We start from the raw sequence: 26995 nt of genomic DNA on the forward strand, positions 1-26995 counted from the left end.
GTTAAAGTTTTCTCATACAAGTGTGGGTCTATTTACCGGAGTTTGAGCATGACATACACTCTGGGACCATCTAGTCAGGATCGCTCATCCAGGAGTTGCTTAAGGAGATTTTTTTTTGTTTATTGAGTCTGTTTTTATTTTATGTCATCTTTTACCTTCTAGTTTTGTACAATAATGTCGAGTCTTTTGTTATGGTATTTCCTATTCTGTATTTGAAAAAACAATATGTAATAAATCAAAAACCCAAAAAAAGAAGAAGAGATTTTGCGTTTTTATATTTCTGTTAGATGTTTTCTTTAGAATACTAACTCTAGAAGTTCAGAAGTCTTTTGTGGTTTTTCATTTAGGAAATTAATACCTAGAACTCAAAATAAAAAATTGCTTTTATATTTTCTTTCGTATATTAGTACTAAAATATCAAAAAAAGAGAATTTTTTGTTTTTTTTAGTACCTCTTTAAAAAGTTTTCTTTAAGGTATTAATTCCAAATATCCAAAAAGATTTTCTTTTGAGGTTCTTTTTTGGGAAATTAATGAAAAATTAAAAAAATATTATTTTCATTAGAACTTTAGGATATTATACATAAAGGAAAAAAAAGAATATACTTTATCTTCTGGTTAAAGTTTCTTTTTAGGCAATCAAATTGAAATCCAAAAATATTTTATTTTATCTTTTTCATTGCTTGTTTCGAAATCTTGCATCGGGATGTCAAATGAAAATTCAAAATATTTTTCTGTGGTTTATTCTTTAGATTTTCTTCCTAAAAAAAAGAATCAAAAAATATTTTTTCTCTTCTAGGGGTTTTCCTTAATAATTTCCCATAGAGTGTTTGTTTCAAAAAGAAAAAAGAAGCAAAAAATATATGCTCGTTAAGCTTGAGTTTGGAGTAGGTTATAGAACATTAAATCTAGAAAATTCAAAAAAAAAAGATTTGCTTCTTTTATTTCTCTTTTTTCGTCAGAGTAGTCATTAAGATAAAAAAAGAAAAAAGGGGAGGATGTCAGTTTGTTTACTTTATTCCCGTTTTTCCCGAACTACGCAAAGATCTGATTCATGCGGCGTCATAATACATAGTCAACCTACATAGGGTTCGATCGAATCATTTTTTTTATTATTAGTAAAAGAAAAAAAAATAGAAAAAGGAAAAGAAAAAAAACGGTTGAAGTTATGGGACGTGAGAAATGAGAGGAATTAAAAGAGTGATAATTAGAAGGGAAAAGAGGAAGGAAAATGAGCAAGCAAGTGCTAGAAAAGTAAAGAAAAGAGAGCTTGAAATGAACAAATTGGGATGATGCCAACTGACCTTTGTACCCTCGAAGTCATTTTAGAACCGATAACTGTGGCTAGGTGCATTGCACATATAATGAGATTATCTTATGTTAAATGCCCTAATGCTAACGTGGTGGATTCATTTGCTATATTCATAGCAGAAGTGTGGTTGGTTTGTGGTTTTTAAAGTGGTAACCCCTCTCTACAACATAAAGTCCAAAGGCAATGGCAGACAACAACAGAACTGAGTTGGTTGATACCGGGGCCCGAAAGCTATTGGTCAAACAGGACAATGGGTTGATTGAAGAGGTAAAGATATTGAGACAACACATGGCGGACATGTATCAGGCTTGGATGATTAGGAAGGCACCACCCACGCCACTACCTAACTTCCTAAATGCCGCCCTTACCCAAGCTCCAGACACAATGCTAGATGATCCTCCATACTCTCCAGATCCACCCGCTTATCTCCAAGCTTATGATGCCCAATATTACCCCTTAGAGGTTGCCCACAAGGTTCCTTACTCATACAAACAGGGCCCGCGGGATGAGCCTCATGTTAAAACTGAAAGGTTCACAAGAAGAGAAGGAAAAGATGGGATACCCAGGAGGCTGAAAGGCATAGAACAGTCCTTAAAGAACAAGCAAGGAATGGGAGACCAGGGTACCATAACTTATAAAGATTTGTCTGTGTCCCCTGACGTTCGCTTGCCCGCGGGGTTTAAAGTGCCAAAATGTAACTTGTATGATGGGTGTGGAGATCCGGTAGCCCACCTGAAGGTTTATTGCAGTAAAATGAGAGGTGTTGGAAAGAAAGATGACTTGATGATGGCATATTTCAGTGAGAGCCTGACTGGGGCAGCTTTGGACTGGCATGCTCGTCAAGATGTTGGCAAGTGGCCTACATTGGGTGATATGACTCAAGATTTTGTTCGATACTTTCAATACAAGATTGGGTGTTACCCCAAACCACTCCTCCCTATCTAAAATGGAAAAGAAGCCGGAGGAAAGCTTTAGAGAGTTTGAGCTCAGATGGAGGGAGCAGGCTGCTCGAGTCAATACCCCAATTGGTGAAGAAGAAATGGTTGAGCTTTTCCTAAAAGCCCAGGGGCCCACCTACTTCAGTCATTTGATCCCGGCCTTGGGAAAGCCTTTCAATGATGTGTTAAAAATGGGGGAGCTACTAGACGAGGGAATCAAGTTAGGCAAAATCATGAGTTATTCGAAAGACATTCAAAACATCCCAGTAAGCTTGGGTGGAAGAAAGAGAAACAGAAAAGATGATCCGATGGGCTTTCCCAATCAACACTTCCAGCCTCGACATCATCACCGTGGATATCCTTGTGCACCAGATGATCCTCCCCAATGCCACTTCTCTCCACAGAACTCCCAAAGTCGTACATCACTTTCCCAGTACCCAGCTCCACAAAATGCCTATCTACCCCCACGAGTCTACCGAAAATCCCCTAGATCAGGTTTTCGGCCCAATCAAGCATTTAAGAACGAGAGGTTACGGAAGAAGAAAACCTTCACTCCATTGGGAGAGTCATATGCAGTATGTTCCAGAGGCTAAGGAAATTGGACATGTTGAAGCCGACCCAGATAGAAATGCCAAACCCTCTTCCAAAGAAGTTTGATTTTTCTCAAAGGTGCGCATATTGCTCAGATGCCCCGGGGCATGACATAGAGAAGTGTTGGAATCTGAAGATTGCGATTCAGAAGCTTATTAATGCATGCGACATTGTCGTGCAAAGTCCAGATGCAGTAGACACTAGCCAAAGTCCATCACATGTGCATAATGAGACATATATGGTGGGTATGATTTGTTTTGAAAAGGAATATGAGAATTCTTCTGAGGTCCTCGAAGGTCCACGTGCTGCGAAACTTTCAACGCTATCAGAGGTTGATCCTAAGAACGAGAAAGTAAAGGGAACCCAAAAGCAATTTGTTAAGAACAATGTGATAGAGATTTGTGAAGGTCTTAGTATTGTTGATGCAGAATTCAGTGGCTAAGATACCGTGCTTGATAATTGGAAAGACGCTCTATTTCTTGGTCAACCGGAGAGGAGCTTTGGTGGTTTAGATTGTTGTCATTTCTGTTGTCCGGGTTACTTCAGGGTTGTAATCCGGATATTGTCTTGTGATTCAAACCCTTCTACCCTTTTATTTTGTCTACTTCCTTCAGTTGTAGTTTCTCATTAAGTGTTATCTAGGTTTGTTCTAGGGTTGTACCCCGATATATTTTGCTTGTTTTGTTGTTCAAACCCCTTTACCGTCTGTCTAATACAATTCTTTGTTTTTTACTATGTCTAATCATTTTTGTTTAGTTCTCTTATCCTTTTATAGTTCTTTTCATGCTGGTCCTAGTGACATGATATGCACGCATAATTCTCAGCCTAATCTTTAATAGTCAGTTTAGTCAGGAAGCAATGAAACAATTTTGAAGATGATAGTGACATTTGAGGGAAATAAGTAAAGGCATTGTGAGATCACTTCAAGCCCGAATTGTGTGAAACTGGGGTAGATAGAACTTAGAAAAACCCTATTGAAACGCAACATGCCGCATCAGGGTGAAGATAACGACAAGTTTGCCCCAAATTTGTACGGGGGCATTCGTGGTAATGAAAGTGAGAGTGTTGTCCAATGGTGCTTTGTATGTAACAAATGTAGAAGGCGAATGCGTGGATATGGTTATCAAGTCTGGCGCAATCAAAAGATGTTACGAATGCTTTCCTTGGTTTGTTTAATTGTGTTGTTGTACTTGGAATGTTTTGGAGATTGGAATGACGAAGGCATTTTATTCTGTTATCTAAACACTTTATCCTTCGTTACCCCTTTGAGCCTTATTTATTTTCTTTCATACCCCTCTTTCGAAATCAGTAGTAAAGATCAGAAACGCAAGTGTGAAATAAGTAAAGGAAAAAGAAGAAGAAAAAAGAAGAAAAAGAAAGAGAAAAAGAAAGAGAAAAAGAAAAAACAACAAAATAACAAAAAGAGAAAAAGAAAGAAAAGAAAAGAAGAGAAAGAGGAAGAAAAAGGAAAGAAAAATCACAACAACAAAGTAATTTCTATGGCATGAACTACGTTCGACCTGATTCCTTTTAAGGATACGTAGGCAGCCTCACGGTTCGGTCCCATCAAAATAAAATCCAAAAATCCCCAAGCAAGAAACTGGGGTAGAAGTTGTGGTTGTTGTAAGAAATCTAATTCCGAAAGTTGTAATTTTGAACCCATGTTGAATTGTTTTGAGCCTTTGATACCATTTCTTTCTAACCCTATCCAAAAGCTCACGTTACGGTCCAAAGAAAGACCTTCTGATCAGTCTTCGAGGGTTACCAAGTCGAGCAAGTATAGGTGATTCATATCAAGGGCGACACTCTGATCCAAACTGGAAAAATAAAGAATGAGAGAGTCTTATTGGTGAAACTTTCACGGGCACCGTGAGGCGACTGTAAGTTGAGAGAAAGAACAAAATGAGAGAGTCTTGATGGTGAAAACCCTTCGGGCACTACAAGTCGAATAAGGATTGTGAATCAGATTGGATAATCAGAGCATTGAAGCCCAGTTTCACGGTTTGAAGGTACAACAAGAGTTGAACATCAGACTTACTTGACAGAATAGGCCACAGGTGCATGTCATGGTCATTAGAGTTTGTATCCACATCTAATAGGTTTCCACTTTGTAGTTTTCTTGGTAGGAATCATCTCTTCCCTTTATCCTTTACTCAGTGCCTTTTGTCTAGGTTACTTCCTCTCTTTGAGTCTGTGCGGTTGAAACAAGTGAGAAATGACTTCAAAATTTGCCACCAGCTTTCCAATTGCACAAAACGGGGTCTGGCTAACACATCAAAATGTTTTAAGTCAGGAAAGAACAGCATGCGCACTGAGTGGATGACAATTAACGTGCTTTGGGATTCATGGGAAACACAAAAGTTCAGTACGTGTCAATGGTATTGGGTTTGAATGGATCAGAGGTATTTTCCATGATAAGGGTGACAGAGAAAGTGATTAGTCAATAAACAAGCAAGGTTTTTGAGTGGGAATCAAAGTGATCATGGGAAGTGAAGAAGCAATCGCCCTCAAAATTCAAGGCCACAAACCAACCACCATATTTTTAAACTGACAATATTTTCTTTGATTGAAACAGGAGCAGAAAATTTCATTCGTTTCGGAGAACCCTCCGTAAGGAAAGGCAAAGCACCAGACAGGTTTGATCGTAAATTCTCAAGATCCTCCTGGAAAATGGGACCTAGTTTAAAATTTAAAATAGTCATGAGTAGTAAAATCTAGAATAAATGTACCCCAAGGAATATAAGATGTTTTTAAAGTTCGCATGTGGGAGATAGGATTCAATTAGGAGTTTTCAGGACCCTCCTGAATAATGAGACCTAGCTTTAAGATTGATGTTAGATGTAGCGGAAGCAATACCTTTAGAAGATATAATTTAGATTAAAAATTATCGTCTAATTAAGAGTTGTTAGGACCCTCCTGAATAATGGGACCTAGTTTAAGATTGCCATTAGATAACGAGATTTAGCGTAAGTTCTATTATAGGGTAATATAATTCAGCCGTAAAGAAATGTCACTCTTAGGATAAAACTTGACTTTTGATTTTCAGGACCCTCCTGGATAATAGGGAATAGTTTAAGATCCTCTTAGATAACAAGATTTAGCGGAAGTCACACTTTTAGAAAATATAACTTAGATTTAAAATTGTTGTAGTTAAGAGTTGTCTGGACCCCCTGGATAATGGGACCTAGCTTTCAAGTTCTTAGTAATATTTGGTAATATGATTCAGTTTAACACTCACATATGCGCCCAAGTACCAAACTGGGGCAGAAATATTTCTTTGTTTTGTCTATTTTTGTTGAAATCAGGGACCCGCTTGGAGAACAGGGAGAAGCAGTTCAAGTTCAGCAATCAGGAGCCCACCTAGAGAACAAGGGAATACATTTCAAGTTCAGCAATCAGTAGCCCACCTGGAGAACAAGGGAATACATTTCAAGTTCAGCAATTAGGCGCCCACCTAGAGAGCAAGAGAATACAATTCAAGTTCAGCAATTAGGCGCCCACCTGGAGAGAAAGGGAATATATTCAAGTTCAGCAATCAGGCGCCCACCTGGAGAGCAAGGGAATACAATTCAAGTTCAACAATAAGGAGCCCACCTGGAGAGTAAGGGAATACAGTTCAAGTTTCAGCTTTCAAGTTCTTATTGATATTTGGTAACATGATTCAGTTTACACTCACATATGTGCCCAGCTACCAAACTGGGGCAGAAATTTTTCTTTGTTTTTGTCTATTTTGTTGAAATCAGGCGCCCACCTGGAGAGAAAGGGAATGCAATTCAAGTTTCAGCAATCAGGCACCCACCTGGAGAGCAAGGGAATACAAATCAAGTTTCAGCAGTCAGGCGCCCACCTAGAGAGCAAGGGAATACAATTCAAGTTTCAGCAATCAGGCGCCCACCTGGAGAGCAAGGGAATACAATTCAAGTTTCAGCAATCAGGAGCCCACCCGGAGAGCATGGGAGTATAATTCAAGTTCAGCGGTCAGGCATCTACCTGGAGGAAAGGGAAAACATCTCAGATTACAATTCCAGTCAGCAACAAAAGAAGCTCGTGGTAAGAATGCGAGTCAATAGTCCGAGGTGATCAACAGAAGTTAGTCACAATAAAGAAAAAAAAAAGAAAGGCAAGAAGTTAATCCAAATATAGAAGTTGATGAAAGATATGAGCTTCTCAAGATATGGTTGAGGTAACACGCACTACATGCCAGGTTTTGATTCGAAAAGCTGAAGAAGAATGAACTAGCACCTGCAGCTAACAGGCGCTAAGGTTCAAATCTAAAGTCTGCATGAAGAACCATTCAAGACTCAAGATCAAGCTTCAGAAGACTTATAGATCGGAATCTTGTAACTCATAGTTGACAGACTTAGTTAGTCTTTTTAATTTCTTTTGCTTTTAATAACAGGACTGCGGATCGGAACCTCGGCGGAACGGCACCTCGACTGGCTCTCCACCTCGGCATACTCCATCATCCCACTCACCTCTGAACTACAAGTGGCCTGATTTCTTTATAGCCAAGGATATGTAGGCAGCTTAGATACCAGGGCTCGGTCACATTCTCCTTCCTATTAGTTTTTTTGTCTCCTCAAATAAGGGTTGGGTCAAAAATCCTGTCTAGTCGTTCTTTGTCTGAAAACACTTTGTATTTTCAGTCAAAGAGGGGCAGCTATAGACATGTGATTTTTGATCATCCCCAAGATTGTTTATATTTAGCATGTAAATATTTAATGTAAGCCTAATATATCTATTTCAACTATTTTTGACTTCTTTACTTTATTTTCGTCATAAAAATAGAAAATTACAAATATTTTTATCTTACGTATCTTTCCTAAATTTAAATAAAAATATACAAAAATAGTACCTTATTTTTATTTTTACATAATCTTGAAAATACAAAAAATATGTTGCATTTTCATTTAGGATTTAATTTTGCATTTTTAAATTAGTTAGTAATTTATCTGATTTACAAAAAAAGGAAAATCACAAAAAAAATAGTTTATTTTGCATTATTCAATTTTAGATTTGAATTTTGTTGGTTTTCCTTTAATTTGGTATTTAATTAGTTGTAATAATTATTAGGGTTAATTTATTTAACTTTCTTGGATAATTTGGGTTTTATTTGTTTTAAAAAAAAGAAGGTTTGTACCTACCTAAGAAGCTTCTAATAAGTGGTAGGGTTAGAAATACACTAAATGTTTAAGTGGAAATAATTAAAAATGGAAAAGGTGATTTGTAATGGAAAATGCACTAACTTGCTGCCTATTTAGAGATTGAAGAGCTGAAAAACAAAGGAGGAGGAAAAAAGCTGAGGGCTGCGCAGCTTTGACAGAAAACGACCCCACCCCCCGAAGAGAGAAGTAGCGCCGTTCATAAAAAAAACCCAGGTCGTCTTCTCCACAACTCCCCACCCAAACGACCCTAGCTCTCTTCTACTGGAACAAAAACACAGACCCTCCCGTCCGTCCTGCTTCTTCGCTATCTTAATTAACAAAAACACACAGGGATTAATGGAGAAGCAACAACCATCGCTCTGACTCCTTCACTTCACGCCAAACGACCCCATCTCCCACAACTGAGCGGAGCTTCACACACGCACATACACCATGGCGCACAGACACATAAAAGTGAGGAATCGCTGCTGCTTCTTCACTCTTGAACTCACGCAGCGACAATTGATATCGTCACTTCCATCAGCCAAGAGACAACTCCAGATTGGGAGCTACTGTCATGGAGTTAGTCGAGTCTGTTTTCTAATTTAGTCTGAGCTTTCCGGTGAGCGTCGAGGTCATGGTTAGCCGTTGTTCGATGAGGTTCTGTCGAGGTCGCCGTTCGAAGTCTACGATTGCGGTTCGTTGCTGGTTTTGTCTTCGTTAATCAGTTTAAAAAGATCTTAACAATGAGGTCAATTCTTATACATTATCTTCTAATTTTACTGCTCTTTTCCGCCATTTTGCTTAATGCCAGGTTTAATGTGTGATTCATTGCTCCATTATTCTATTTTAATGATGACTTGTTATTTATTTGCCCCTTTTATTTGTTCTGTTTAGTTTAATGTGTATTTGGCTTTTTTTGTATTTTTCTTGAAAGCTGCCAACTCGTGAAATAGTGTTCAAAAAAACAGTGATTTGCTATAGGGATAATTTATAATTGATTTGAATCAATTTCATTAAAGTGATGTTGGGTAATCACGTTGGGGAGGGACCAAACATGTTAGATATTAATTTCTCCACATATTATAGGAAATTGGTTTGGGTGAAATACCTGAACAAGAACATGAGTATGAATTGAGTTTTTTTTTGTTTATTTAATTCCCTCTACGTACTTTATTTGTTACATTATTCATAAACATCGTAGTTTTTTCTTCTCTTAGGCACAATTTAATAAATTATCGTGGGTATGGTTCCCATGAGCATGGTTCCTACAGCGTGGTTGTGATACTTAATCTCTTTAGTTTTAAATATGACTGTCTGTAATTCTTTTAATTAAATGCAATTCCTTTGAAAGCAATTGAGGCGTGTCATTCATACATTTGAATCACATAATCTATGGCCCTCATAATTTAATTTAGAAACCTGTTGGTTAGAATAATTCGAGGCGCGCCATGTAGACAAAAATCTTAAATCGTACGACTCTTATTTGATTCATATTTTTATCCTTAGAAATCGAGGCGTGCCATTTAGCGAATTTTCATGGCCCTCGCAAAGTTGCAAATGCGTAGTTGCTTTAGGCACGTTATTTTAATAATTTACCTTCCTAAACTTGGTGTGCATTTATGTGACCCAAATTCAAATTTCAACAATGTTATACAGAATGTGTTGCGAACCGCAGGTGCATTTATGTGACATGGTTCAAGACATATTTTAAATGACGTTGCAAATCTTTCTTTAAAAATAATTAAAAGCGGTTAAGATTAAAAATGAACATAGGTTTGAAAGTGTTTTAAAATCAGATAATTAGGCCAATAATAACAGTTGAGCGACCGTGCTAGAACCACGGAACCCGGGAATGCCTAACACCTTCTCCCGGGTTAACAGAATTCCTTACCCGGATTTCTGGCTCGTGGATTGTAATACAGAGTCAATCTTTTCCTCGATTCGGGATTTGAACCGGTGACTTGGGACATCATAAACTATCCCAAGTGGCGACTCTGAATAATAAAAAACGATACCGTTTTGATTGTCACTTTAAGTTGGAAAAAACTCCCTTATATACCTTCCTTTCGGGGGGTGTAGGAAAAAAGAAGGTGTGACCAGAACTACCCGGGATCCCTTGAGGTCCTTAGGAAACTCTAACACACCCGAATTATGTGAATGGCTGCGAGGCAATATGGCATTGGAAATTCTGGAAATATGGGCCTACTCTCAGGCTCCCTATAGTGTAACTTCTTGTTTTTCTTATCTACTTATGTAATTTATGCAATATTAGTCTATAATAATTTGTTGTAAACCGATATTGGGGTTGTCTAGTGAAAAGGGGAGGGTAGTCATACATGTTATCATATCAATGGGTAGAAACCATGCCTTAGGTTTACATTTCCCATATGTGCATTAGAATCCATGTTTAGGATCAATACATTCCAAGCATGTCATGCATTAGATATCATGTTCTTAGGTTTACTGTTTCAATATCTCAATTGACATTATTTTATCACTTAGAAATCCTGTGTACGCTAAATAACAGCACTAACTTAAAATTGTTGCTCTGCACATCCTGAAATCATGCTTTAAGAATTTTGCTTATCCTGAAATCATTCTGCATTTATATGTACATGTTAGATACCCCTGTTTTAGGATCTCGTTCATACTTGCTCAGTCACACCTAGTTTAAACTACTAGTTATGAAAGATGTAAAAACAATGTCATATTTATCATGTTTAAGTAGAACTGGTCATAATCCCTGTATATTTGCAACACTTAGAATAGCATGCTTTGGTTAAATTAACTTCAAAACTGTATTAATAATTCTGATAACTGTTGCGCATTATCCTATGCCTAGGAAAGCCTCAGGTAATCAACCTCTATAAAATTGAAAACTATTATTTGTGCTTACTGCTTAATGGTTAACAGGCTTAAAATCAGTAGGCAAACTGATTGGGGCCCATATTTCTGAGTTATAAACCAATCTGCATGTCTTTTGTGTTCTGATACTTACATAGACATAATGTCTTAGGATCCTGTTAATAATACTGCCCTTGTATGTGTTTGAGTCGTGCTGTTTATATGCATTATCTGCGGAGGTAAACCCGAGCCTCTTATTTGCTCCTTCCTGCTTTTATTTGCTAAAATTCGTATGTGTTCTTACTTGTCGCCTTAGTATTTTCTCCTTTAAACCTTAGGGGTCTATCTAGAACCGACTGTAGGTAGAGGTCCTAACCTCCTCTAGGACCATTAAGAAGGGACGCGTAACAACACGCAATAGAGACCGCTAACCGATACTCGCTTTAATAATCGTTAAAGGGTGGGAAGGGTAGATATGGGATATGATGACTGCGCGTTAATGTCACATGTAGCCCCTAATTGAGGAGTGTTTACCGGGCATTGCGTGGGGTGATTTTGTAGGCTAACCAACTTAGGACCCCTCCTTCCCAAATTCCCTTTGCTTAAACTTTACTTTTCTATATGTATACAATTTGTGTAAGTCTTTCCCCTGTCTTATTATTTGAGTCATGTAATGTCTAAAATCTGCTCTTATTTGTAATTATGTGTTTAAAACTATTTATTTTTTAATGGATTAGTTCACAAGTATAAGTTCGGTCGGGACCCACTGTTGTGGACCGAGAGGGGTGCCTTACACCTTCCCCTCGAGGTTATTTCGAGCCCTTACCCTAAATCTCTAGTAATGTAAACCAATCCAAGAGTTAATCACTCTGGGTGCCCTAACGCACCATAATCTGTTAGGTGGCGACTCTTCAAATACCCAATTCCCAAAAGGAAACGAGTTATTTCCCCCATGTAATGTCGAAACCCAGACCTTCTCTCCGCGGAGGAAAACAAAGGGGGCGCGACAGCATGGCGACTCCGCTGGGGATACCTTTAGGCTCTTACCGTAATGTACTTATTTTTATGAATTAGTCCAAGCATGCTTTATCCCGTACCATTTCCCCTTATTTGAATTTAACTGCCTATTTTAAGCATTTATGTTCCTTTTATTCATGAAACCGACTTGTCTCTTTGTTTTCTTTTTCTGTAACTATCTTTTCAATTATTTAAATACTGTATTTATTTTTCTTACGTGCAAATACTTGACTGCATGCTATTAATTGCTGCATATATCATGCTCCACATCATACTCCACTCGTGCGTATCAAATCCTATAGCAACGCTTCATGAGTGGTTGCGATCTTCCTATTTATTACCCTTAAATTCTGAAAGGCTTATTTGCAGTAAAATCAGTCGATCAGCGGTGCAGTCGATGGTTTCGTGCCTTTCTTCCGCTTGAGGGTACCAATCTAAACCCCCATAGTAACCTTACTCTGATTGAAATTATGCATGCATCACGGTCAAACCTAGTCGGATTAATATGTTGTCCATATAATAATCCTTTAACACGAGCCTTATCCAAAAGTCCATCAGGGTTTCCATAATCCCAACGGACATCACCACATTCTGTGCATTAATTTGGAGAACTAAATGCCAATATGCTAATCATGAATGTATAAATAGTTGAGTCTAGTGGGGGAGAAAGGCCTAACCCTTTTGCTTTGCAGAAAATGAGGCACGAGGTCCCCAGCTTCAGTATGGTTAGCATACCCTCACTCTTGTTAGACTAGAGGAGGAATCTTCCATCAAGTGACCGGGCCGTCAAATCTAGTGAAAAGCTGGAATATCTGGAATACAATCTGTTGGAATTGGAAGGAAAAGTGAGAAAGAGAGTCACCGACTGCCAGAACGCTGAGGAAAAACGAAGGAGGACATTTGGCAAAGGCATTCTTACTGATGAACCTGTGCGAACAGGAGGATTTGATCGATAAGAGCATTCAGCCTGGGGAAGGTCCTTCTTGGACCAAATAGACTAGATTTATTTACTTTCCTATAATGTAATAAGTCCAAGTGCCAGTAGTGACTTATTTTTATTATCTTAGTATTGTTTTTGGGAGTCGTCTATTTTTATATTATGAAATGAAGCATTTATTAACATTTAAAGTTCTCATAATTTATTTGTCACTAGACCTACCTCGGGCACAACGAGGCTCCCAAAGTAGGACACGAATTTACATTTCTGCAATATGTGTTTAAATACTGCAAACATTTCAGGATCCTCACTAACTTGTTACCTTTTTGTTTTTGCTTTTTTTTTTATTATTCCCATCCCCTTAGGTTGGTTCACTCATACTGGCCTCATCAGCTTATCACACCAGATCTAGAGGCCTTCCACCTCGTCCCCCTCCAAGAAACACAAAAGGCAGAGAAAAAGCAAAAATGGACGACTTAAGCGGTATCCGAAAGGAGAATGTTGAGAATGCAGAAACCTCAGATGGCCGTAGTACTTCGGCCCTAAATGATCTAGTCCTGAGATTGGAACAAAAGATACTGGAATTACAATGAGAACTTGAGTAGGTTCGTAACTTGGCAAACTTGTCACTCACCCTCAATGTCCCCGACATCCACCAACAAAACATAAAGAACCCAGCACCTCCTCAGAATACACAAAACCAGAATCCTCCCATGCCAAATCAATACACAACTCCACCCCAAAATCTCAATCCACTGCAAATACCAACTCCGCCACAACATCACCATCAACCAATTCAGTACCCACCAACCACCACTTACCACACTCCCTAAAACACACCACAACCCATTCTCGATCCCCAAAACTCCACCAATGACCATCATTACACCCAAGTCCCTGGAACTCATCAAAGCAACCTTATATACGTAGAAACCGTACCTCACTCCATCCAACCAGTCTCTTATACACTAGAATCCTCCGAAAAGGACTTGCTCATTAAAAACATGGCTGAAGAACTCAAGAAGTTGACAAGCCGCGTCCAAGGTGTCAAAGGAGGCAAAGGAATAGAAGGTTTGAAAATATGAAGACTTATGCATACATCCAGATGTAGAACTACCATAGGGGTACAAACCTCCCAAGTTCGAGATGTTCAACGGCACAGGTGATCCCAGGGTTCATCTAAGGACCTATTGTGACAAGCTTGTCGGGGTCGGGAAAGATGAAAAGATCCGAATAAGCTCTTTATAAGGAGTGGGGATGCTTTGTCCTGGTATGTCAGCAAAGATACCAAGAAATGGTCCAATTGGGTAGGTATGGCATCAGATTTCATGGACCGGTTTAGGTTCAACACAGAGCACGCACCAGATGTTTTCTATATTCAAAATCTTAAGAAGAAACCTACTGAGACTTTTCGTGAGTATACTACTCGTTGGAGGTCGGAAACGACCAAGGTCAGACCATCTTTGGACGAAGAACAGATGAACAAATTCTTCGTCAGAGCACAGGATCCGCAATATTATGAAAGGCTGATGATTATTGAAAATCATAAATTCTCTAATATCATAAAACTCGGAGAAAGAATCGAAGAAGGGATCTAGAGCGGGATGGTAACGAATTTTGAGGCACCATAGGCCACAAATAAAGCATTACAATCAGGCGGCATATCAAAGAAGAGAGATGTTGGGGCAGTAATGGTGGCCCAAGATCCAAAATCTCTACTTACATATCAAACACCTCCACTATATAAAACACCCCCACTAACATATCAAACACCTCCACCCATATATCAAACCCCTCAATCCGCATACCAAGCACCACCGCCCACATATCAACTCTCATCTCCCAGATATTGCCAACCAGTTACTGTCCATCACACTTATAACTCCCAACTATCTCATTTCCAATCACCTCCAACTCGCCAAAACTTTCCAAGACCAAGACACAACTTCGATCGCAAGCCACCCAAACAATACACCGCCATTGCTGAGCCCATCGACCAGTTGTATGAAAGGTTAAAACCTGCGGTTACGTCACTCATGTTCCCGCTGTGGCATTAGAAAACCCATCCCAATGGGTCAATCCTAACAAAACTTGTGCGTACCATTCTGGCATAAAGGGGCATACCACTGCTGAATGCCGAACATTGAAGGATAAGATCCAGACGCCGATTTACAACAAGGTCATACAGGCGAAGGAAGCCGCACCTAATGTCCGCAACAACCCCCTTCCCTGATCATAGGGGTGATGGTGTACATGTGATAGAGACGAACAAATAATGGGTCCCTGAGGGATCGATTGGGCTTATTCAAGAAGGTGATAACTTTAAAGTTGCAGTCACACTTACTCCTATTGTGGTACATACTCAGTTACCAATCGAGGTTAAGGTAACCACATCAGTTCCATTCGAGGTGGAGGTGGCTCTGCCTACAGCCACCCCCGATCCATTTGAAGTATAAGTGGTCATACCTTTCACTATGACAGTATCAACCACACCTCTATTTAACTCAAAAGCAATACCCTAGGATTATGTTGTCGAGGCTAGGCAAAAAGGGAAGGCCAAGGTAGAGGAATCTGACGTCGTACAAGGAATAACTAAGACTGGGAGAGTCTATACGCCTGAACACTTGGGAAGATCAAGCCAGGATGCCACTACCAGGCCGCCCGTCATTGAGACAGGGCCGGATGACATGTGGAGGAAAGTACAGGCAAAGGAGTATTCCATCATTGACCATCTGAACAAAAACCCAACTCAGATATCTATCATGTCACTATTGCAAAATTCAGAGGCACATAAGAACGTTTAATGAAAGTGCTGAGCGAAGATTATATACCCAATAACATCACTGGCGGAGAAATGGCCAACATGGTGGGGCAAGTATTGGAAAGTCAAAAGATTATCTTTCACAAAGATGAGCTACCACCTGAGGGGCTGAATCACAATCGAGCATTACACATTACAATGCAATTTGAAGACAAATTCATTGCCAGGGTCTTGGTTGATGGAGGTTCAAGCCTAAATATTTGTCCATTGGACACTCTGAAAAAGTTGGACAAAGGTTTTCATGAAATATAGGTAGGAAGCATGAACGTGAAAGCTTTTGATGGATCCCAAAGGGCCACAATCGGGGAAATCAATCTTTGCTTGCATATGGGGACAACTTGGTTCAACGTTGAGTTTCAAGTGCTTGACATCCTAGCCTCATATAATCTTCTATTGGGCCGGCCATGGATCCATTCCGCTGGAGCCGTTCCTTCCACACTACATCAAGCTGTGAAGTTTGAATGGAACTGTTAGGAGGTAATCATTCACGGAGATGGAAGTAACCTCATTTACACTAGTCAAACCATCCCGACCATTGGACATAGAAAAAGGCTAGGAGGGGAAACCTATTATCACATTGAACGGGTCAATGCCATCGAGAAGGATAAATGGTAGAGCAGTAAAATAGAAAGCATATTGGCCTGGTCTAGATATGAACCCGACAAAGTATTGGGAAAGAACCTCCAAGGTATCACCAAACCAATACAGCTGAAAAATCATGGCACCACCTTTGGGATCTGATACTAGTACACATGGCAAGAGTATAAAAATTGGTCACCTCCATGGCGTGGACCGTACTACCCTCTCGAGCAACCAGTGCCATGCTTGGAACAAGTTTTTCACCAAGCTGATATGATATGGGGGACCGCAAAAGAGGAAGCACTAGCTGGGTTGAAGAATTTATTCTTGGAGGATGAGGACATGGACTGTAGTGCCATATTTGAGGAGGAGGAGGAGGAAGGCCTCACCATTCAAACCGTAAAGAAGGGAGTCGTTCTCAGGAATTGGACCGCTACACCATCCCGAGCCCGCCGAGTCCCTGGGTAGCTTGGTAGATTTTACTTCTATAGCTATTTTAGGCATTTAAGATTTCCCGTAATTTTGTTTTAAGATTTACTTGTTTCAAAATAAATGCTCGATTCGTCGAGCCGTACTTTGTCTGGATGATTTTTCAGTTTTAATCAAATGCATTTGCTCTTTATTATTCACTACTATCTTTACACTTTTCCTTTCTACAACGTTATTATTACTTTTCCTGATGAATCAGTGACTATGACATGTAATGAGGCAACGCAATATGAGGATAGTGATTCATATGAAGAAGATGAGATACCCAAGGAAATTGTCAGGGAGGTTGAAAACTTTGAGAATAAGCCTAAGTACAATATGGACGAGACCGAAGCAATAAATTTGGGAGACGTCGAGACCATCAAGGAGACTCGCATCAGCATTAACTTGTCACCAACAGAGAATGAAGATTGCATTCGCTTCCTAAGAGAGTATGAGGATATTTTCGCATGGTCATATGATGACATGACCGGTTTGAGCACATCCATAGTGGCTCACAAGCTGCCTACCAATCTCATGTGTCCGCCAGTAAAATAGAAACTTAGAAAGTTCAAACCAGACATGAGCTTGAAAATCAAGGAGGAAGTTACCAAGCAGATCAAATCCAAAGTTCTCAGGGTGGTTGAGTACCCAACCTGGTTAGCTAACATTGTGCCAATTGCAAAGAAGGATGGGAAGGTCAGAGTATGTGTTGACTATCGAGATTTAAACAGAGTAAGTCCCAAGGACGATTTCCCACTAGCAAATATACACATTTTGATCGACAACTATGCTAAACATGAACTCCAATCCTTTGTGGATTGCTTCGTGGGCTATCACCAGATTTGGATGGATGAAGAACATGCAGAGAAGATAACTTTTATTACACCTTGGGGTGTATACTATTACTAGATGATGCCATTCGGTCTGAAGAATGTTGAGGCCACTTACATGAGAGCCATGAAAAATATCTTCCATGACATGATCCATAAAGAAATAGAGGTGTATGTGGACGACGTCATTATCAAATCCAAAATGGCCACAGATCACATAGCGGACCTGAGAAAGTTCTTTGACAGTCTAGGGAGGTACAATTTGAAACTGAACCCCGCAAAATGTGCATTCAGGGTTCCCGCAGGAAAGCTACTGGGATTCATTGTCAGTCGCCGGGGAATCGAGCTGGATCCATCCAAAGTCAAGGCTATTCAGGAGTTACCACCACCTAAGAGCAAAAAGGACGTAATGAGCTTCCTAGGACATCTCAACTACATCAATCGATTCATAGCACAGTCCACAGTCATATGCGAACCCATCTTCAAAATGCTGAGAAAATATGCCGAAACAAGCTGGACAGAGGATTGTCAGAAAGCTTTTGACAAGATCAAGGAACACCTGTCCACACCACCAGTTCTGGTCCAGCCAGAACTAGGACGACCTTTGCTACTCTATCTATCTATATTGGATAGAGCCTTCGGATGTGTTTTGGGACAACATGACGAGACAGGAAGAAAGGAGCAGGCCATATACTACCTGAGTAAGAAGTTCACACCTTATGAAGCACGGTACTCTTTGCATGAACGCACTTGCTGTGCTTTGACATGGACTTCTCATAAATTGAGGCATTACTTTTGTGCCTACACTACATACCTCATATCCAGGATGAACCCTCTGAAGTACATATTCCAGAAACCTATGCCGACTGGAACGTTGGCCAAGTGGCAGATACTGTTAAGTGAGTTCGATATCGTCTACGTAATTCAAAAGGCTATCAAAGGGCAAGCATTGACAGATCACCTCGCTGAAAATATGGTGGGAGGAGCATACAAACCTTTGAATACATATTTTTCTGATGAAGAAGTATCATTTTTAGGAGAAGACATTATCGAAGCATACGACGGTTGGAAGATGTTCTTTGATGGAGCTGTAAATTTTAGAGGAGTGGGCATTGGAGTAGTTTTGGTATAAAAAATAGGTCAACATTATCCGGTATCTGCTAAACTCAGATTTCCCTGCACTAACAACATGGAGGAGTATGAAGCTTGCATACTAGGGCTCAACATGGCAGTCGAGATGAACATTCAAGAGTTGCTGGTAATCGGTGATTTAGATTTGCTTGTGCACTAGGTTAAAGGAGAGTGGGCCACCAAGAATTCCAAGATATTGTCATATCTGCACCATGTGCAGGAATTAAGAAAGAGGTTTACAAAGATAGAATTCCAACATGTGCCCAGAATTCAGGATGAGGTTGCCGATGCATTGGCAACTTTGTCATCTATGATACAACATCCAGATAAGAATTATATTGATCCCATTCCAATGAGGATCCATAATCAGCCGGCATATTGTGGTCATATTGAAGAAGAAACAGATGGAAAGCCTTGGTTCCATGATATCAAGGAATATTTGTCTAAGGGAAAATATCCGGAGCATGCAAACCACACTCAGAAGCACACACTCTAGAGATTGTCCAATCATTTCTTCCACAACAGAGGGAATTTGTACATAAGAACTCCTGATCTAGGTTTACTAAGTTGTGTCGACGCAAAGTAAGCTTCTAAGCTACTTGAGGATGTACATGTTGGGACCTGCGACCCGCACATGAACAGTTTCGTCTTGGCTAAGAAGATACTCAGGGCCGGTTACTTTTGGATAACCACGGAGACAAATTGCATCCAGTATGTCCGCAAATGCTTTCAATGCCAGGTGTATGCCGACATGATAAAAGTGCCGCCAAACGAGCTCAATGCAACAAGCTCACCTTGGCCATTCGTCTTTTGGGGAATGGATGTTATTGGTCCGATTGAGCCCACTACTTCAAATGGGCACATGTTTATTCTGGTCGCCACTGACTACTTCACAAGATGGGTAGAGTTTCAATCTTACAAAGTTGTAACCAAGAAAGTCGTCGCAGATTTTGTCAAGGATCATATTGTTTGCCGATTCGAAGTTCCCTAGTCCATTGTTACTGATAACACTGTCAATCTCAACAGTGATTTGATGAAAGCTACGTGTGAAACTTTCAAAATCAAACACAAGAATTCCACAGCCTATAGACCTTAAATGAATGGAGCCGTAGAAACCGCCAACAAAAAATCAAGAAAATACTAAGGAAAATGGTAGAGAGCCACAAACAATGGCATGAGAAGTTACCTTTTGCTTTATTGGGATACCGCACTACAGTTCGCACATCAACTGGGGCAACTCCCTGCATGCTGGTTTATGGGACCGAGGCAATCATTCCAATCGAGGTGGAGATTCCTTCTTTAAGAATCATATAGGAAGTTGAACTCGGCAACGCAGAGTTGATAAGAAGCCTCTATGAACAATTGGTCCTTATCGATGGAAAGAGGATGAACGCAATATGTCACGACCAACTTTACCAGAACAGAATGTCTAGAGCTTTCAACAAAGGGTCAAGCCGAGGCAGTTTGCACTAGGTCAGTTGGTGCTGAAGAAGATCTTCCCACATCAAGATGAAGCCAAAGGAAAATTCTCTCCCAACTGGCAAGGTCTGTACATGGTTCACAGGGTGCTAACAGGGGGAGCACTCATACTTGCAGAAATGGATGGAGAAATCTAGCCAAAACCAATCAATTCAGACGCAATCAAGAGATACTATGCTTAGATTATTTACATTTTCTCATCTGATGTAATTGAACTACGCATGACCTGATTTCCATTTAAGAGGGGATACGTAGGCAGCCTTATGGGTTCAGTCATATCATAATAAAATTTTCATTTCCCCCAAGATCAGAAATTGGGGCAGAATTTTGAGGAGGGTCCTCAAAATTTCGGAGCAAGTCCAGCCAACGCCAACATGTGTCAGACGGTCAGTAATCAGTTAAGAAACTGGGGCAGAATTTTGAGAAGGATTCTCAAAATTCCGAAGAAGTTTCAGCAAGATCCATTATCCACAAACAGCCGACGGATCATCTACTAAACTGGGGCAGAATTTTGAGGAGAACCCTCAAAATTCTGACATAAGTGAGCTGCAATACCTTTGAGACGTGTTACAATCACTAGTTCATCAAAATTGCTTAATGTATCAATACGTTTCTAAAACAACTTTATTTTTATCAATAATTGCATATTTTTGAAAACTCTATTTCCATAATAGTCAGGTGTTACCTATGGGAACTCGGAAGGGCTTTCAGAACGGAGCATAGCAAGGCCAGCAGACAAAGCACGAACCAACCTCCCCCACAAAACTTACATTTTTTTCTTTGAATGCAGGCACATTTGACGTAACGCACTCGCAAACATATACACACAAAGAAAATTCACTATCCATCTGGCCATCAGACACTGAATATATCTCCAGCTAAGATATACACTACTCTTATTTGCTACCCGCTCTTTGCATGAGGCTAATTTCTGCCTCCATATTTTACATAAGGCTAATCCTTGCCTCCATACTTGCATGAGGCTAATCCCTGTCTCTCCATCTGCATGAGGCTAATCCTTGCCTCCATACTTGCATGAGGCTAATCCCTGCCTCCACATTTGCATGAGGCTAATCCTTGCCTCCATACTTGCATGAGGCTAATCCCTGCCTCCACATCTGCATGAGGCTAATCCTTGCCTCCATATTTGCATGAGGCTAATCCTTGCCTCCATATTTGCATGAGGCTAATCCTTGCCTCCACATTTGTATGAGTCTAATCCTTGCCTCCATACTTGCATGAGGCTAATCCCTGCCTCCATACCTACATGCGGCTAATCCTTGCATCCATATTTGCATGAGGCTAATCCCTGCCTCCATATTTGCATGAGGCTAATCCCTGCCTCTATACCTGCATGAGGCTAATTCTTGCCTCCATACCTGTATGAGGCTAATCTCTGCCTCTCCATACCTGGATGAGGCTAATTTCTACCTCTCCATTTGCATGAGGCTAATCCTTGCCTTCATACTTGCATGAGGCTAGTCCTTGCCTCCGTATTTGCATAATGCTAATCCTTGCTTCCCTACTTGCATGAGGCTAATCCTTGCCTCCATATTTGCATGAGGCTAATCCTTGCCTCCATGTGTGCATGAGGCTAATCCCTGCCTCCCCATCTGCATTGGACTAAGCATTGTCCCTCTTTGCATAAATATTGCTCTATTTCGAGTACTATCTACTCGCTTTTCAATCGGCCTAAGCTCTGCCCTTCATTTCACAAGACTAAGCTTTGTCCTGTTAACATCATTATTGCATATCATGGGCTGAAATATCGCCAATCTATTCGAAGGCATTATCCTCATAGTTGGAAGACACCATGCCATGGCCTGCGGATCCCTCAAATTTGCATATCATTATTCAGAGGCGTCATGGTTTTAAGGAACCATTTGTCATGGCCCGAGAACATCATTTCATGGCTTGCGAATCTCTCATAAAGCAATTCATGGCCCAGGACATCATGGTCTGAGGACGTCATTCCTAACCGTCCGAAGACAACATTCATAGTCCAACGAGAACCTGCGTTAATGTTTAAATTTATGCACAATATACACTTGCGGTATTCTTATTTGCAGGTAACCCGGTGGGCAACGTCTATCCAAGCAGGAGTGATCCCGCTCCAGTTCTCCCAGCCATATCAAACCTAACCTCTTATGTAAACCGTTCACTCATACAGCCCTAGACATTGCGTCCTTTATTGTAATGACTTCACCGGTACACTTCGCCGATGGCTCCAGAACTATCTATGGCCTGATTCCTATAAAACCAGGGATATGTAGGTAGCTCAGAAATCAGAGTGCGGCCTGAATCTCTCTAACCGTTTCACTCGGTCAAAATTGGCCATCATTTCTTTACCTGAAAACTCTTTCATCTTTCCCGGGTAAAGAGGGGTAGCGGTTGATAGCCAATTTTTCCCCAAAATATTTTAAAAATTGCATATATACCTTCAAAATCTTGCATTAATAGCAATTGGTATTTTGCATAATATTTTTATATTTTTATCAACTTACCCGATATTTTATTTCCAATAAATAATTACAAAATGGCATTACAAATGATTTCAAAAGCATCTCTTGATTAAATTTATTATTTTTTGTCCTATTTAAACCAAATTATTTCATAATTAGCCAAATTGGCATCATTTGGCTACAATTACAATAACTTTGCAATTATAGCCCAAATCATATGATTTTATACTATTTTTGAATGGAAATTAATCATTTATATTTTTAAATACTAAGTAATCATTTTTTAACTATTTTCTAGCATGAAATTAATTTTGTACAATTATTAGCTACTTTTGTAAATTGTTTTATTTAATTTAATTGGGTATTTAACAAATAGCCTAATTTCATTTCAATTATAGCCTAAATCAAACCAGACCCAAACCTGATTAAAATAGCCCAATACCCGCAAGGCCCAATCCACTATCCTACTCGACCCAATCCTTGTTTAATCTGGACTGTTGATCAATTTTGATCAACGGACCAGATCTGTTCTTACCATAATTAACCTAATAGTCTATCCCCCCCCCACAAACCCTCATTTCTCTCATTTTCTCATCACTCTCCACCGTCACACCCTCTCATTCTCTCTCAAGCTCTCTCTGCTAAACCATGGAGCCTACTCGTCGGTCGTTGGTTCGCCGATGTCAGTGGTGGTTCCACCACCACCCCAAGCCTCCAAGGCTCCCCCCCATGCCGGATTCTTGCTACCCTGAGGTCCTCAAGGGAACAACGGCTGTTCAACTCACACCTATGATCTGTTCTTACCATTCTCAAGCCACCTTGGCCCGTCTAAGTAAAACCTTTCTATTTCTCCGACAAGATCCATGGCTTCTAAGCCGAAATCTCTCCATCTCTGGGTTATCTCTCTCTGATACCCTAAATTTATCTCTTAACTTCTTAGATCTGTAACAGATCTGAGAGTATTCTGAGTTATTTTACTGTTTTCCATGATAATCACTCTGATTTTTCTAAAACGCCTATTCATCTTCAAAACTAGGGTTTCTTAACCCCTTTTCAAAATGACTTCTCCTCTGATTTTCAGTATTATTCTATGATGTTTACTATATTTAAACGGTTTATTTAAATTTTTCCTTTTATTTGATTCATTATGTTGAAAACCCTAATTCTTGGTCTTAATCCTTGGTTCTAAGAACTGTCCTTGCTTATTTGTTCGTTTAATTTGTTCGCATGTCTGTTATTCATGAATATGTTCTATGTTTCTATGATTGTTCACTATTATGCTCATTAGGGCTTCTGATTTTTCTTCTTCTCCCTATATTATATTTATTCTGTTTATTAACAGAAATTTGTGCTAATTCCTCTAATTAATACTATTTTTCTAGTTGAATTTCTGACTTTATGTGATTTTAACTTTACTATGCTTCTTAGGGTTTCTGATTTTATTCTTTCTTGCCTATACTATGATTATTTCCTTTATTTACAACAATTTGTGTTAATTCCTCTCAATCATTACTACTCTTATTTGAACCCGTAATTTCCTATAATTGATGCCTTTCACTAATATCTTATGATGATCTCCTTATTGATTTCCAACCTCTAAGTTATTCTCTTGCCTTATTTTGTAGTCGACTATACTATCAAATATGATTCTTATGTTATTTCCTTAATTGTAATATTATGTACTTAGCCTTAATTACATGTTCTATATTTGCACCATGCTAAAATTATTTCCTTATGTGTTATATTCCAGACTTATGTGATCTCCTTCCTTATTTGTCTTTACCGTTTGAAGTTAGCTCTCTTAATTAAGGGAGTACTTATACTGATTTTATACTAATTGATATCTGGTTCCATAATTATTGTATGACTTTGATTCTTACCTTATTATTCTGCCTAGTTTCAAACTATATATACATATGCTCTCTTATTAACAAAGACACACGAACACATTAGTTCAAACTCTCTCACACTCAAAACTTTCTGCTCTCTTTCTTTGGTTACTTGCTATTATTCTGAGTTAGCCGGCTGTAAGCCAAGGCTAACTATTATGCTCTCCTTCACTTTGTGCTTACTGTCTTCTTATTGGTATGTCCTAATTTCAGTTCAAAATTTCAAAAACAACATGTTTCCTTTATTACTTCAATTCATCCTGTTTCTAGTCTGTTTTCACTTATGGTTTTGTTGTTCAACTTGCAACTAATATGTTTGCTTCATCGCTTTATCAACATGCTTCTGAATGTGCCCCCTCCCTTAGACTTAGCATGTTTATGAAATATTATCCCCCTTCAGTTAACCCCATTGTGACTCTTCCTTACTTATGTTTCTCTGATTTCAGGAATGAACCTTTTTGTGCAAAGTAGTTGGCTATACTTAAGTTACCTGATTCTGTGTTAATTCTGAAGTTCCTTAACCCCTTTAGCATATTGCTGATTCTGTACTTAAGTGTTCTTACAACTATGTGTTTACCTATGTGACCTATGTGTCCCCAAATCCCATTACCCCTATTTGTGGTTGATGAACCTACCTTGGTTCTATGTTCTTTGGTTATGTATGAACCTGTTTTGGGTGCTGTATTTGGACTGTTGCTTATTACTCCACTCTCTTTTCAAAATTGTTTTATTGAATAACTCCGTCTATTATTTTTACAAAACTATTTTAAACAAGTCTATTTTCAAACTATTTTCCTACTTAAACCTTTTTAAACTATGCCAATCACTCTCACTCTACTCTTAGGTCCTTAAGTTCTGCCCCTCCAATGTGTGACTGCTTAGGGATCCCTATGAGATCCCTCTGAACTCTGATGCATTGGATCTGGCCTTTCCACACTGAACTTACTCAACTATGATTATGAAATCTGGGTGTGAGCACTGCCCGGAATCCCTTGAGGTTTTTAGGGAACTCTGATACACCCAGATTATGTGAAAGGCTGCGAGGCAATCTGGAATTAGAAATTCTGGAAATTTGGGCCTACTTTCAGGCTCCATATAGTGTAACTTCTTATTTTTCTTATCTACTTATGTAATTCATGCAATATTAGTCTGTAATAATTTGTTTTAAACGGATATTGGGGTTGGCTAATGAAAAGAAGAGGGTAGTCATACATGTTATCATATCAATGGGTAAAAATCATGCCTTAGGTTTACATTTCCCATATGTGCATTAGAATTCATGTTTAGGACCAATACATTCCAAGCATGTCATGCATTAGATATGTCATGGGCTGCTTTTCAGACATGCCCCATGACCCCTTGGCCGCGCCCCATGGCGGCCTAGCAAGCCTCACAATGCCTAGCGCCATGGTCGGCCCCGTGGTCTTGGCTGCGCCAAGTGACAAGCGCGCATGTGCCTCTGTCGCCCCACCGATGCCTCTCGCCAGTGCCCAAGGGCTGGCCAATGACAACAGCTCCGCGCGCCCTGACAATGCCGCGCGCGCAGATCCTGATGCCTCGCCAGCGCCCAGCTGCAGGCCCATTCCAGCAGCGCCTCGCGCACAGACCCTGATGCCAAGCACCAGCGCCCAGCCTCAGGCCAGCACATCAAGTGTCGCGCGCGCCCACAGCAACGCGCGCGCAGACCCTGACCCGCAAGACAAAGATGCTGCCATCGGACTTAGTTTTTCCTTGTAATAATCTAAGTCCTTTTCATTGTAATCATAGGATAGTTTACATCATTTTCATTTCAGTGTGCTTCTACAGCTTTATTAGGACTAGTCTTGTAATGTTGGTTTATATTTTTAAGCATTATTAAGGGGGACCAAACAATCAAACATTTCAATCAGCATTTTCTGGTGTCTCTCCCCCTCGATACCACATCATTGAAATCATCATTTTCAGTCATCAATAAAATCATCATCAGCATTCAAAACCCAATTTTCTCTCAGCTTCCGCAATTGCTCACGACATTGGTTTTCCCGCACGACACTGACAATCTAGTCTAGCGTGCGGCAAGGATCTCATTGGCGGACAGCAACCGCACTGACATCGGTTGCTTAGCCTTACGTTGCCCTTCCAAAGATCATCAGGAAGGCGTTGCGTAACAGTTGGTATCAGAGCCTAGGCTCGACATCGGACGAGGGAACATTTGCCATCATCACCATTTCTGACCATGGTGAATCATGGGGAGCGTCTAGCATCCCTAGAAGAGACGGTTGACCGATTACGACCCATCGTGGATACGGTGCCTGATCAAAACAACAACTTAGTGCAAAGGTTGGACGACCTGGACCGCCGAATGCGGCAGGCGGAAAATGACATTGCAAACATCAGTCGTGACTCCGACGAGGACCGACAAACGGCAGCCATTGAAACTGCCAATATTCATGGCAAATTTGAGGACCTCCAACAGGAGCGTGCCGACGATTTAGCCCATCAGCAACATGAGGCAGACAGACTAACTGCCATGCAGCAAACCATAAACGACTTGACAGACAAGCTCAACG

The 26995-nt window shown here is 40.0% G+C and overlaps 1 long non-coding RNA gene across 1 annotated transcript; it reads left to right on the forward strand.

Moving 5' to 3' along the window:
* The first annotated feature begins 8186 nt into the window (after positions 1 to 8186).
* On the forward strand, positions 8187 to 12975 carry LOC142181732 (uncharacterized). The gene is made up of 2 exons (XR_012710655.1): positions 8187 to 8734; positions 12540 to 12975. It is a non-coding gene; the product is annotated as an uncharacterized LOC142181732 (long non-coding RNA).
* The last annotated feature ends 14020 nt before the right edge of the window (positions 12976 to 26995 follow it).

This window comes from Nicotiana tabacum, chromosome 6, assembly GCF_000715075.1.
Source record: "Nicotiana tabacum cultivar K326 chromosome 6, ASM71507v2, whole genome shotgun sequence".
Taxonomy (NCBI): Eukaryota; Viridiplantae; Streptophyta; class Magnoliopsida; order Solanales; family Solanaceae; genus Nicotiana; species Nicotiana tabacum.